At 35.4% G+C, this 13,714-nt stretch overlaps 1 protein-coding gene across 3 annotated transcripts in view; it reads right to left on the bottom strand.

Moving 5' to 3' along the window:
- The window catches only part of MTHFD2L (methylenetetrahydrofolate dehydrogenase (NADP+ dependent) 2 like), a 145,956-nt gene that overhangs the window by 35,325 nt on the left and 96,917 nt on the right, over positions 1–13,714 (bottom strand). The window lies entirely within an intron of this gene.

The following is a 13,714-nucleotide window of genomic DNA, read 5'->3' as shown; positions in this document are numbered from 1 at the left end:
GAAGGTATAACTGTTACCCTTTGAGCAAGTGTGAGGCTATTATCCTTATTCTCATCAATTAGAACCCCAACTGGGTATTTTCATATGCCTATTTGACAATCTCAGAATTGAGTTCACATGAATTAAAAAAAAATTAATCCTTTCCCTGTGAATCCTCCTATCATAGTCATCTTTAAGTGTTTATGAAATGGCTCAGTCAAGGCATCCTGATAAAAGGAAGCATCGTATTTACACATCAATTTAATTAGTAGAGTTCAAAGGGCTGTGCAAACATTATCTAATTAAACTTCACAATAATTCAGTGAAGCAAGAGAAGGTTTACCCATTATCCTCATTCACAGAAGAGAGATTCTGAGGTGCTGAGAGGCTAAATGATTTCTTACTTTCACAGTGATGAGTCAGAGGTGAGGCTGGGAACAAAACCAGAACTCTTGTTCAGATATAAAAGTAACACCATGGAAATGCTTATTCAGGAGGATCACTCCTTTAGCCAGAAGTTGTCCTACAACCTAAATAACAAGAGTAATTGCAATGGAATTTGTATGAATGTATATGTTTCTTTCTAGATTAGAAAAACTTTCTTCAGCATTATTTGCTTTGGAGACACTCATATGATGGCTAAATGCATCCTAGTTAAATTGAACCCACATTAGTAGTAAGAGTACCTCAGTGTTTTCCCCCAAGGGTCCTCTTGTTATTTCTAGAAATCCTCAAAAAAAAGTGTTTATAAACTGATGCGTCAGTGGCAATGACCACAGACCATATCCTATTTTTCCTTTTTTCCCTGGTTTCTTTGGTTCCTATCTGAGACCTGTTCGGCTATGATGCCCGTCATGAGAATAATGCCCATACCAAGGACAATCTCTGGATGCTTCCAAAGCGTCTAATCCTTGGAGTGCTAGAACAGTGCCAGGTACCTTACAGAGCTGAGGGCCACCAGAGCCCTGCTCTGTGCCATAGTTGATCATCAAGGGATATGGAATCCCATTATTCTCAGAAATTCATAGGATTACTCTTGAGGAGTAATTAGTTACTAGTAATCATTAGCTTCTGCCTTAAACGACTTCTCTGCAAAGGCCAATGGACCTGTAGGCGCCAGACGCATGCTTCTCTTTTCTTCCTCCTATCAACCAAATCTCGTTCCCTTCAAATAGACACTGGTGCATTTGGGGGCACGGGTAGAGGTGAGAAGCCAGTGAGGGCAATAGGCAAAGGTCTATATTATCAACCACCATGTTTTAAAGTCAAATGGAATGGGGTTTCAAACACTTTTTAACCCTTTCTTTAGAGGAAAAATGTTTACCAAGCTCAGTGTGTAAAATGATCAAGGCAAAGAGACATATACTAGTTGAAAAGAGGTGAGATTGGGGGAGCCCTACAGCCAGCCAACAGCCCCTTAGGTTCCCCAGAGACCAGTTTGAAAACCAGTGAGTCCAATTCCTTTGCTTTAAAGACGCAGCTCTTGAAAGCCAGATAGTCTAGATAATGTACACAAACGAGGCCTGATATTTAGGAAACACAAACTATTTTTTCATAATCCCAGTATTTCCTTTGTTATTATTGTATCTAGCAACCTTGCCAAACTTTCTCATTAGGTATAGTATTTTATTAGTTGATTATCTTGAGTTTTATAGGTAAACAATCATATCTGCAAATAGACATCATCTTGTCTCTTCTTTCAAGTCTTGATCTTCTAATTTATTTCTCTCAACTTATTGAATTAGCCAGGAACATGAATACAATGCTGAAGAATAGAAGAAATAGTGTTTTCCTTGTTTCATCCTTAAATGAATGGGAATAATTCTAGTATTTCACAATTGAGTATATTTTTTTCTATTTATTTTCAGTTGATACCTTTCATTAGATTAATAAAATTTCCATTTATTCCTAGCTTGGAATGAAATTTTTTTTTATTTGCTTCTTTGTTTGTTGTTGTTTTATTAAATCACGAATGGGTGTCAACTATTACTAATTATTTTTTCAGCGTCTATTGAGATTCTAAGAGTGATGGTAATATATTTTTAAAATTTTGAATTCTTGTCTTGTATTCTTTTAACACACTGTTGTGTTTAACTTACTAATATTTGTAGGTAAGACTAGACTGAAGGCTTTTTATTCCCCTGTCATCTCTGTCTCATTTTGATATCATGATTATCCTACTTTTATTTATTTATTTATTTTTTATTTTTATTTTTTGTGAGGAAGATCAGCCCTGAGCTAACATCCATGCCAATCCTCCTCTTTTTGCCGAGGAAGACTGGCCCTGGGCTAACATCTGTGCCCATCTTCCTCTACTTTATATGGGATGCTGCCACAGCATGGCCTGACAAAGCAGTGCGTCGATGCATGCCCAGGATCCGACCCTGGGTCACCAGCAGTGGAGCGCACGCACTTAACTGCTACGTCACGGGCCAGCCCCCTGATTATCCTACTTTTATAAACTGAATTGGGTAATGTTTCTTCTCCACCCCTCCACACCTCCTTGTCTCCCTTTCTTCCCTTCCCATAAATCAGTTTGTATAAGACATAATTATTTGTTCTTTAAAGAACAGAAATGATCTCAAAACCATCTAGTACTTACGTTTTTTAATATGAAGAACTCTGCTGACTGCTTCAATTTATTTTATAGTTAGTAACTTAATCAGATTTTCTACTTCTTGGGCCAATTCATGCCATTTTTCCCCCAGGTTTTAAAATTTAATGACATAAATTTGTTTATACAATTTTTTATTTTAAAATGTTCCACTGTCTCATAGTTATATGCAATTAAAAATTTTCTAGTGTGGGGCTGGCCCGTGACCTAGTGGTTAAGTTCAGTACACTCTGCTTCGGTAGCCCGGGTTCATGGGTTTGGATCCAGGGCACAGACCTACACCCCTTGTCAGCCATGTGGGCAGCGACCCACACATAAAATAGAGGAAGACTGGCACAGATATTAGCTCAGGACTAATCTTCCTCAGCAAAAAAAAAAAAAAAAATCTAATGTTACTTTTTTGCCATCTCTCTTTCCTTTTTCCCCTAATTTTGTTCCTAATGACTATTTTACATATATCCATGAAAATTCTGGTATATTCTAATAAGATTATGAATTTTTCTATTAAAAACATGAGCTCCATCAAAAGATTCATCCCATTAGTTGAGATATTCCAAAGTTCAATTATAGAATTTAAAAATTAGATCTCTATATAGCTTTTGATATTTCGCATTTAACTTTTACTATTTATTCTTTGATTCACAAAGCTATATTTCATTAAATTAAGGTTTTTAATAAGTGCCACAAAACCTGCAGAATTTTGGTGTTTCATTCATTGAATACTGAGATTTGAAATTTCCAATTGATTCTGAATAAAATGCAAACAAAATTTAGATGATTCATTTATAAAATTCCAACTCCACTCTAGTACATTTAGTTTGACTGACAAAAAATTATTTAAAGGTTCAAAATTTCTATAACATTGATGATGAGCAGGAAAGAAATACATACATATATAGGTATACATATGTGTGTGCATATATAAAAAATTGTAAATGTTGACATCTACTGCTTCTGTTTCAATTGGTAGAAAATCTCATCTCATTTGGAAGAAATTCTGAATTATGTGTGTACAACAATTAATCCCAAGTCATTTCGTCCATAAGTTTTTTTTTTTTAATTTTTTAATTAATTTATTTTTTTCCCCCAAAGCCTCAGTAGATATTTGTATGTCATAGATGTACATCCTTCTAGTTGCCGTACGTGGGACGCGGCCTCAGCATGGCTGGAGAAGCGGTGCATCGGTGCGCGCCCGGGATGCGAACCTGGACTGCCAGCAGCGGAGCTCGAGCACTTAACCGCTAAGCCACGGGGCCACCCCCATAAGATTTTTTTCTTAGCAGATTTATATATATATATATATATATATATATATTATATATATTTTTTTTTCTTAGCAGATTTATATATATATATATAATATATATATAATATATATTATATATATATTATATATATATATAATTCACCCATTTAAAATGTACAATTCAATGGTTTTTAGTATACTCACAGAGTTGTGCATTCATCACCAGAATCAATTTTTGACCATTTTCATCACCCTCAAAAGAAACCTCTTACCTGTCTGCAGTCACACCCCATTCCTCTCTCCTCCTAGTCCCAGTCAACCACTAATCTACTTTCTACTTCTCTGGATTTGCCTATTCTGGGCATTTCATATAAATGGAATCATACTATATGTGGTCTTTTGTGGCTACTTTTACTTAGCATAATGTTTTCAAGATTCATTCATGTTGCAGCATGAATGTAGTTCAGTACTTTTTTCTTTCTATTGTCAAACAGTATTCCTTGATGTGGTTATGCCATATTTTAATTATCCATTCATCAATTGATGGACATCTGGGTTGTTTCTACTTTGGGTTTATTATAGATAATGATGCTATAAACATTTGTGCACTAGTTTTTGTGTGGGGGTATGTGTTCTTTCTCTTGGGTATACACCTAGAAGTGGAACTTCTGAGTCATATGTCAACTTCATGTTTAACATTTTGAAGAACTGCAAATAATCTTCTGAAGAAGCTGCCCATTTTATATTTTCACTAGCAAAGTATGAAGGTTCCATTTTTTCCACATCCTTGCCAACATTTGATATTATCTGCCATTGTGATTATAGCCATCCTACTGGGTGTGAAGTGGTATCTCATTTGGTTTTGGTTTCCATCTCCCTAATGGTTAATGACGGTAAGCATCTTTTCATCTGCTTTTATTGACTATTTGTATAACTTCTTGGAGGAATCTCTGTTCAGATCGTTTGCCCAGGTTTTAATTAGATTATTTGTCTTTTCATTGTTGAGTTGTAAGAGTTCTTTGTATATTCTGGATACAAATCCCTTAACAGATATTTGATTTGCAAATATTTTCTCATTCTTTGGGTTGTCTTTTTACTTTCTTGATGGTGTCCTTTGAAGCACAAAGCTTTTAAAAAATTTCTTATGAAGTTCAATTTATCTATTTTTTTGTTATTGTTGAATTGTTTTGTTATTGTCGATTTGGTGTCATAGTTAAGAAGTCTTTGTGTAACCCAAGGTCATGAAAATTTACTGCTATGTTTTCTTCAATGAATTTTATAACTTTAGCTCTTATATTTGGTCTATGATCCATCTTAAGTTAAATTTTGTGTATGGTATAAGGAAGCAGCCCAACTTCATTATTTTGCATATGTGGATATCTAGTTGTTCCAGAAGTATTGGTTGAAAAAGACTTAATATCATTAAGATGGCAATACTCCCCAAATGATCTACAGATTCAGTGAAATTCCTATCAAAATCCTAGCAGACTTTTTTGCTGAAATTGACAGTCTAATCCTAAAAATCATATGGAAATTCATGAACATGGGACGAATATGGGGCATCTTTCCTTTTATTTAGGTCAGGTCTTCTTTAATTTTCTTCAAAAATGTTTTATTTTCAGGGTAGAAGTTTTAACTTCTTTTTGTTAAATTTATTCCTGAGTATTTTATTTTTTTGGAATTGTTTTCTTAATTTCATTTTCAGATTATTGCTAATGTATAGAAATACAATTGATTTTTATATACTGATCTTGTATCCTGAGACATTGTTATACTCATTTTTAGTTCTAATAATTTTTAATGGATTCTTTAAGATTTTACATATACAAGATGAAGTTATATGCAAATAGAGATAGTTTTACTTCTTCCTTTTCAATCTAAATGTGTTTTCTCACTTTTGCTTGCCCTGGCTAGAACCTTCAGTACAATATTGCATAAAAATGGTGAGAACAGACATTCTTGTCTTGTTTTTGATCTTAGGGAGAAAACATTCAGTTTTTCACCAATAAGTATGATTTTAGCCATGGGCTTTTCAAAGATGCCTATTATTAAATTGAGAAATTTCCTTCTATTCCTAGTTTGTTGAGTGCTTTTATCTTGGAAGAATGTCACATTTTGTTGAATGCTTCTTCTATGTCTAATGAGATGATCATGTAGCTTTTGCCCTTTATTCTGTTGATGTGGTAGATTACATTAATTGATTTTATATGTAAAAGCAACCCTATATTCCCAGTATAAATCCTACTTGGTCATGGTATATTATCCTTTTTACTTATAGTTAAATTTAGCTTGCTAGTATTTATTGAGGATTTTGGGGTCTATATTTATCAGGGATATTTGTCTGTAGTTTTTTTTCTTGTGATATTTTGGTCTGTTTTGGTATCAGGGTAATATTGGCCTCATAGAATGAGCAGAGAAAGGTCACCATCTCTTCTATTTTTAGAAAAGTTTCTGAGGCAGTGGCATTAATTTGCTTCTAAATATTTGGTAGAATTCACTAGTGAAGTCATTTAGGCCTGGGCTTTTCTTTGTGAGAAGTTTTTAAATTATTTATTCAATCTCTTTACTTGTTAAAAGTCTACTCAGATTTTCTATTACGCCTTGTGCCAGTTTGGGTAGTTTGTATCTTTCTCGGAATTTGTCCATTACAGTTTTTCATAGTATTCCTTTATAATTCTTTTTATTTCTGTAAGGTTGGTAGGACATCATCTCTTTCATTCCTGATTTTAGTAATTTGATGCCTCCCTTTTTTTCTCTTTGTCAATCTAGGTAAAGTACTGTCAATTTTGTTGATATTCTCATAAAACCAATTTTTGGTGTTGTTTATAATCTCTATTGTTTTTCTATTCTCTGTTTATTTAGCTATAATCTTTATTTCCTTCCTTCTGCTTCCCTTGATTTTAGTATAGTTTCTAGTGTTTCAAGTTGGAAGGTTAGGTTATTGATTTGATACGTTTCATCTTATTTATTTATTTATTATTATTTTGTTTTTGTAAGGAAGATTGACCCTGAGCTAACATCTGTTGCCAATCTTCCTCTTTTTGCTTGAGGAAGGTTGTCCCTGAGCTAACATCTGCGCCAATCTTCCTCTATTTTTTGTACGTGGGACACTGCCAAAACATGGATTGGCGAGTGGTGTGTAGGTCTGCACTTGGGATCCGAACCCGTGAACCACAGGCCGCCGAAGTGGAGCGCGCAAACTTAAGCACTACATCACCCGGCCAGCCCCTCATCTTTTTTTATTTTTTTGTCAGGAGGTCAGCCCTGTGCTAACATCTGCCAATCCTCCTCTTTTTTTTGCTGAGGAAGACTGGCCTTGGGCTAACATTCGTGCCCATCTTCCTCCACTTTAATGGGATGCTGCCACAGCATGGCTTGCCAAGCAGTGCGTTGGTGCGCGCCCGGGATCCGAACCGGCGAAGCCTGGGCTGCCGCAAGGGAGCACACGCACTTAACTGCTTGCCACCAGGCCGGGCCCCCCCATCTTTTTTTTTAATACAGATATTAACAGCTATAAATTTCCCTCTAAAAGCACTGCCTTAACTGCATTCCATAAGTTTTGTTATGTTTTCATTTTCATTCAGTTTAAAGTATTTCCTAATTTCCCTTGTGATTTCTTTTTTCACTCCTTGGTTACTTAGGAGTGTGCTGCTTAATTTCCATACATTTGTGAATTTCCCAAATTTCTTTCTGATATTGCTTTCTAATTTCATTCCATTGTGATTGGAAAACATACTTTGTATAATATGAATCCTTTAAAATTTTTTGAGTCTTGTTCTACAGCCTAGCATATAGTTTATCCTGGAGAATTCTCCACGTGTGCTTGAGAAGAATGTGTATTCCATTGTTGTGTGGAGTGTTCTAGAGATGTCTGTTAAGTTTAGTTAGTTTGTAGTGTTGTTCAAGTCTTCTATTTTCTTGTTGATATTCTGCCTAATTCTTATATCCATTATTGAAAGTGTGGTATTGAAGTCTCCAACTATTATTGTGAATTGTCTATTTCTTACTACAATTCCATCTGTTTTTGCTTCATGCATGTTGGGGTTCTGTTTTTAAGTATACAAATGTTTGTTAACTGCTGTATCTTCTAGATGGGTCGATACTTTTATCATTATAAAATGTCCCTCTTTATCTCTAGTAACTTTTTTTTGTTTTAAAGTCTATTTTGTCTATTAGTATGGCCACTCTTGTTTCCTTATGGTTGCCATTTGCATGATGTATCTTTTTGCATCTTTTACTTTTTAACCTATTTGTATCTTTGAATCTGACGGTCTGTCTCCTGTAGACAACATATAGTTGAATCTTGCTTTTATACCAGTCTGACAATCTCTGCCTTTTGATTGGATTGCTTAATCCATGCATATGTAGCCTTATATTGATCAGGTTGGATTTATGTCTGTCATTTTACATATTTTTTATATATGCTTCACATATTTTTTCTTCTTCTGTTTCTCCTTTACTGCTTTCTTTAATTAAGGGAATGTTTTCTAGTGTAACATTTTAATTTCTCTAATTTTTTTCACTTTATTTTTGATTTGTTTTCTTAGTAGTTGCTCTAGAGTTTACAGTATACAACTTTAACTTATCAGAACTGACTCAGATTTATGTTAACTTAGTTCCAATGAGATACAGAAATATTAATCCCATACAGCTCTATTCCTTCCTCCCCTTTTTAGTTCTACTACTGTAATACATATTACATCTTATTGCATCTTTATATGTTACAAATACAACAATATATTGTCATAAATATTATTTTACATAATTTTATGTCTTTTAGAATATCTGAGAGATAAAATTAGAGGAAGTATTATATGTCATTTCTGTTTCTATTTATTTGTTCCTATGGATTCAATTTACCATCTGGAGTCATCTCCTTATAGCTTCGCTCCCATCTGCTTCCTTTGTATGCTGTTATCAAATATATTACATTTGAATATGTTATAGGCCATCAATACAATTATGTACATAAATTTGTATGTATTTGCTTTTTAAGTAAGTAAAGAAAGAAGAAATATAAATTACACTGTCTTTTATAATTACCTACATAATTACTTTTACTGGAACTCTTTGTTTTCTGTGTGTGCACATTTGAATTACTGTGTGGGGTACTTGCTTTCAACTTAAAGAGGTTCCTTTAGTATTTCTTGTAAGGCAGGTCTGATAGCAATAAATTCTCTTATTTTTTGTTGTTCTGGAAATGTCTTTTCTTCACCTTCATTTTTGAGAGAGAGTTTTACTAAATATGAGATTCTTGTTTGACAGTTTTTTCTTTCAGCATTTTAAATATGTCATCTCACTGTCTTCTGGCCCCCATTGTTTCTGATGATAAATAAGCTGTTAATTTTGTTAGGATTCCCTTATATGTGATGAGTGATTTTCCTCCTGCTGTTTTCAAGGTTTTCTCTTTGCTTCTCAACATTTTAAGTATGATATGCCTGGGAGTGGATGTCTTTGGGTTTACCCTAGTTGGAACTTGTTGAATTCCTTGCATGCGTACATTAATGTTTTTCATCAAATTTGGGAAGTTTTCAGCCATTATTTCTTCAAATATTTTTTCTGCTCATTTCTCTCTCTCCTCCCATTCTGGTAATCCATTACACATATGTTGGTGTGCTCAATAGTTTCTCACATTTCTGGTGTGCTTAATAGTTTCCCATATTTCTCTGAGGCTCTGTTCATTTTTCCTTATTCCTTTTACTCTTTGCTCTTCAGATGGCACAACCTCTATTGATCTGTTTTCAAGTTCACTAATTCTTGCTTCTAACAGCTCAAATCTACTATTGAGCCTCTCTAATGAAGTTTTTTCATTTACCTTATTTTACTTTTCAACTTCAGAATTTTCATTTGGTTCTTTTTGATAACTTCTATATCTTTATTAATAGTCTCTATTTAACAAGACATTGTCGTTATGCCTTCCTTTACTTCTGTAAGCGTGGTTTCCTTTACTTCTTTGAATATATTTATAGTAGCTGCTTTGGAGTCTGTATCTGCTAAATTTTATGTCTGGGCCCTCTCAAAGGCATTTTCTTTTGCCTGATGTTTTTCTCCCTGTGTATAATAAGTCTCACACTTTACTTTCTTTGCATGTCTCAATTTTTTTTGTTGAAAACTAGATACTTTAGATAACATAGCAACTCTGGATACTGATCCACCCTACTGGGACTTCTTGTTGTTGTTTACTTGTTTATTTGTTTAGTGACTTGGCTATATTATTTCAGTGAAATCTGTTTCACCTGTAGTGTGCAGCCTCTGATGTCATGACTCAGAGCATAGCCTTGGGCATACACGTAGTCACCATGGGATGACAGTGGTTTTAGCAGAGCTCTCTTTAACTCTATCTTTCCCTGATCTCTCTGGTGAGCTTTTAGGTAGTTTTCTTCTACTGGTATCACATCCAGCTTTTAGGCTCCACTAATTGTCAGTGGACAATTGTTTCAACTGTTTCAGCAATTGTTGAAACAGTAGAGCAATCTACTGTTTCAACAATAACTTAGGGAATAAATTGCTCTAACAGTCTGATCCAGTTAGATGCAAGCTTCTTTACAAGCGTAGTCTTTGAGGCCAGTCTTTTGCTCCAATACCAGGAGGTATTTTCTTAGCCTTATCTTTCCCTGTTTCTCTCTGTTAAATATATAGCTGATCTATGATTTAGCTTATTGCTTTCATGGGCTACCAACCTCTTAATTGTCCACCACCAAAATCTCCTTTGACTTTTGACAGGGCCTTTAGGCTTGAACTTTCTTACGCTCTCTCCAGATAAAGTCACCTCCCTTAGGAAGAGCTATGGAGCTCTCTGTTTTTGCAATCTGCCTGTCCCCCTATGCAAAAACTCTGAGCCAGTTCTTCAGACCTGAGGGTGGGGACAGTAGCCCCCTGCCAACAGAATGACACTCTTGCTTTATAAGCTGGTATTTGGGGGCAGGAATGGTGGTAGCCCCTGGTCTTCACAGTTTGCCTTTTCTGGCATGAAACCTCTACCCTACAAGTGTGCTGGAATGAGGGTAAATGAGACCCAGTATTCTTGACTTGCAACACCTGGGGTAGAGCTTCTGCCCAATGAATGGGAGCTGGGTGGAGGAAAGGAGACCCAGAGTTCTCAGCTGCTCCTGTTTTGAATAGAGCTTCTGCAACAACAAGCAGAGGGAGATGAGAAATTCTGGCAGCCTGCCTCACCTGGGAAGATACTAGACTGGGATCTAAGAAGAGGGAGCCCTGTGTTCTTGGATACACTTGCCCAAAATAGAACTTCTGTTGTACCGAGCTGGAGGAGGGGTGGGCAGCAGTGGGTCATGGCTCAAATGCCACAGGCTTGCACTTTTCTTAGAGAGATTTAGTAGACTTTCTTGAATGAATGTTTCCCCATTTGCTGTATGCCCTTTAAGAATTTTCAGAGATTTAAAATAACTTTTTAAAAAAAATATTTTTGACCAGTTATGGTTATTTCACTGGGGAAGGGGTCCATGGAGCTTCTCATGCCACCATTCCAGAAGTGTCTCCCTTACCATAGGTTTCTTAATAAGGATACTGTTCTGCACGGATATTTATATTCATATTATCACCACAAAAACTAATTATTTCATCTTCAATGATGAACTTTTAAACCAAATTTACTATAATATTCATAATAGTGTCAGATGTTTCATATTTTATAGAATAAAATTATAAAATTTTACATTGACTCTAAGAATTGGATGAAAATATCAAACATTATAATTGATTGAGTTTCTCTGAAGTGTCTGATGATGTTTTTGAGCACACTTTACTTTAATTAGCACAAATCCTGCATGCTGTCCAAAGGGAGGTGTCTTTGCATCAGGAAAGAAGAGGGAAAGAAAGATGGGTAATCTCTGTATTTCAAATTTAACCCTCTCTGTAGACTGACTTCACAGTTTCAGACTGTTCTGAACCTTATCGGTTTCCCACTGCTTTTTTCTTTTAGACGAATATTCTTATTCCAGTCTATAGAGATCTCTCTTTCTTGTTTTCTAGAACAACTATGTTTATTAACTTTAAAAATATTTTGCTCTAATGTCTGAGTTTGGAGCAGATGGGATGGAGTATGTTTCAGCATGTGCTCAATTCACCATTATTGACCAGAAGATCATACAAATAATTTATTTACATAAAATGTTCTCTGTAACAATATAATATATATAGTGTATATGACATATAATATATACCATAAAATAAGTATAAATATCATTTCCCTATATATATAGAAAAATCCTGTCTAATGGAGTAATAGGTTTTAATGTCCATGAAAACTGCTCTTGAAGGTACCAGGTTGGAGCACAACCCACTGCCTCTCAGGAAATCCAACATGGCTAGTTTTCTCTCCAGCACTTGATCAGATCAGTTCCTCTAGTTGATACCAGAGATGGTAGCTGGCTCAGGCTTAGGGGCTATGCTGAATGAAAAGCAAATCATACCTTTCATCTGTAGACTCACAAGCAATGCAGCACGACACTTCAACTCTAAGAGACATGTAGGAACTGAGACTGTCTGAAAGTTGAGCATATTCATCTTTCTATCTCATGTTCATTCTCAGGCATAATCTAATTAAGTAGAATTATTTAAATTACTTTTGCTTTAAAAATTTATTTAGCTTCAGTGCAAGTACTATGCAACTCACCTGACCATATGTTTTAATATATTAATGATCTCTGATGCATTTTAAAGGCACTATTTGAGTATTTACTATGGAATGGCAATGGGCCATGGTTTCAACCATTGGAGGAGATGGCATGAACTGTGGTAACTGAGCAGCTTAAGAATTTAGGCACTCTCCCCAAATTCTGACTTATATTCAGCAAAGTGCTTTCTCACATAGCAGTGCCTAAACCATTATTAATCAACCAAAATCAAAGCCAAGCAACATAACATCAACAAAAAACTCACAGCAAATTCTAAATAGCAAACGCACTGGACTGACAGTCAGGAATTCTTAGTTCTAGCACTAGGTACAGGGCAACTAGGAGTATGACCCAAGATGAATCATAAGACTGTCTGGACATCACACGTAAAATATAAGTTATGGATGTCTAACCCCTAAGGACACTTCAAATATAGAGATTTCATAAAATATTCACTAATTAACTTTTTCCAACATATAATACACTTATCCATCTGTCCACTCATCCATTTAACAGGCACTTACTGATGGTTTATTACACATTAGGCTCTGTCTGGATATCGATAATTCAGAAATTAAGAAATATACATGGTCTGTTTTTAGGAGTTCAGGATCAAACAAGAGAGTCAGAAAGGTATAATAGAGTGTGTCACCGTGATGTAGAAATGCCCAGGACGTGGAGGGAAATCAATCAGCGAAGGGACACCGAACCTAACCTATGGCAGTGAGGGCTTGTTTTCCAGAGGACTGTGTTGATTTTGAGACATGTCTTGAAGTGAGTGAGTTAAAAAGGATGAGAAAAGCTGTTCTAAACAGAGGAACCTGACTATAAAAAACAAACAAACAAACAAACATGAACTTCCAGTAAACTTTGAGGTTTAAGGAAACTGAAAAGAGTTTGAGATGGTTAGAGTCTAGGATGGGTGTTGAGGGCAATGCCTGGAGATGAAGCTGGAGTCTGAATAAAACCACCAAACGATAGACAAAACATTTTACTTCCCACTATGCATTTAGGAGAAGAGAAAGGCTGATTCACTTTCAACTGATCACATTCCAGTTCAAGTGTATCCTGTATTTATAAGAGACTTGGTTTCTCCATTGAAAATATCAGAAATAGCTAGTTTTACATTACATTCAACTCTTGGAAAAACTATGGCTGGGTATACCCAGTGATCTGGAGGGATGTGCGTGACAGAAGTCCCTATGGGGAGGCCTGAGGAGCAATTCACCCAGCTCTGCA

This window comes from Ceratotherium simum, chromosome 8 (assembly GCF_057802395.1).
Source record: "Ceratotherium simum simum isolate JZ-2026a chromosome 8, ASM5780239v1, whole genome shotgun sequence".
Taxonomy (NCBI): Eukaryota; Metazoa; Chordata; class Mammalia; order Perissodactyla; family Rhinocerotidae; genus Ceratotherium; species Ceratotherium simum.
Note: the sequence above shows the minus strand (reverse complement) of the source record. Positions and strands in the feature narration are given on the sequence as shown.